General features: G+C 48.3%; 1 pseudogene; it reads left to right on the plus strand.

Moving 5' to 3' along the window:
* Positions 1-342: 342 nt before the first annotated feature.
* Positions 343-1,076, plus strand: LOC129030307 (immunoglobulin kappa variable 2D-26-like; annotated as a pseudogene).
* Positions 1,077-1,502: the final 426 nt, after the last annotated feature.

Consider the following 1,502-nt stretch of genomic DNA (forward strand, 5'->3'; position numbering starts at 1 on the left):
TTCCAGAGATGCATCCTAGACCCACATTTCTACATGGTCAAGGTTCTGGTGCTTTCTTAAAGTCATTCCCTAAGCAGTGCATCCCTACAAAAGGTCCCAACTTTCACCTTCAGATCCTTCTTCCCTGATTGTGGGGAAACTTGACTGAATCTATTGCTGTTTTTCTCCAAGGGACAATTTATATAACTTCGTTCACAGAAGAGACATTCCCCCCCTGCCCCATCAACCTTTTCCACACCACTGCACCCACCAGGTGATTTGCATATTGTCCCCTAGGGAGGACCTTCCCTTGTGAGTCTGAGATAAAAGCTCAGCTCTATCCTTGCCTTGACTGATCAGGACTCCTCAGGTCACCTTCTCACCATGAGGCTCCCTGCTCAGCTCCTGGGGCTGCTAATGCTCTGGCTCCCTGGTAAGGACAGGATTAAAATGAGGTGGGAAAATGGGGTGGGAGGGTGAGATCTGGGGGCTCCACAGCTTCTTATATTTACTTCAACCGTGTGTTACAGGCACATGGTCTATGCTCCAGGGAAGAGAATTCATATTTTTATCTCAGGAATAAACATGAATCACCTCCCAGGAACAATGACCAGTGCTCTGATTAAGAACTTGAAAAAAAAGTAAATAATGGGTTTATTTTAGAAAGTCTACTTTTCATGATATAAATCAAAACTTTAAAAATGTAACTGTAAATGAATATCACAAGAGAAATCTTGAAAGTTGCTCATAATGATCTATATAACCTTGCACTTCTCTGTTATTATTTCAGGATCCAGTGGGGATATTGTGATGACCCAGACTCCACTCTCCCTGCCCGTCACCCTTGGACAGCCGGCCTCCATGTCCTGCAGGTCTAGTCAGAGCCTCTTGGATAGTGATGGATACACCTATTTGGATTGGTACCTGCAGAAGCCAGGCCAGTCTCCACAGCTCCTGATCTATGAGGTTTCCAACCGGGCCTCTGGAGTCCCAGACAGGTTCAGTGGCAGTGGGTCAGGCACGGATTTCACACTGAAAATCAGCAGGGTGGAGGCTGAGGATGTTGGGGTTTATTACTGCATGCAAGCTCTACAAGTTCCTCCCACAGTGGTACGTCGTCGAACAGAAACCTCCCTGCTGGGTTGGCCCAGCTGCCCACATGCACTGCTTGTCTGGGGAGCAGCTGAGCAGAGTCTCTGAGTCTGCAGAAGAGAAGGCTGTTGGAGATGTCAGGCCAGGGTTTGCTGCTGAGGATGCTGGTCCATGAGAGCCTCAGCAGCACCTCAGATCCCAAATGTTAAATCCCCACCAGCTGCCACAGCCTGGGGAAGGCATCAGGAGGAGGAGAATTCATGGGGGCCATGTGCCCTGGGAGCAACCAGCTATGATGAAGGGAGAATGAATGAAAGCTCACATCCTCACCCTCCCTGTCTTGCCCACATTTGTCAAGTACATGCAACTGTCAGAATAACCAGACCATGGATGCAGTTTGGTGACAACACAAGCAGAACACACATGGGAAA

The sequence above is a fragment of the Pongo pygmaeus genome, chromosome 12 (genome assembly GCF_028885625.2).
Source record: "Pongo pygmaeus isolate AG05252 chromosome 12, NHGRI_mPonPyg2-v2.0_pri, whole genome shotgun sequence".
NCBI classification, from domain to species: domain Eukaryota; kingdom Metazoa; phylum Chordata; class Mammalia; order Primates; family Hominidae; genus Pongo; species Pongo pygmaeus.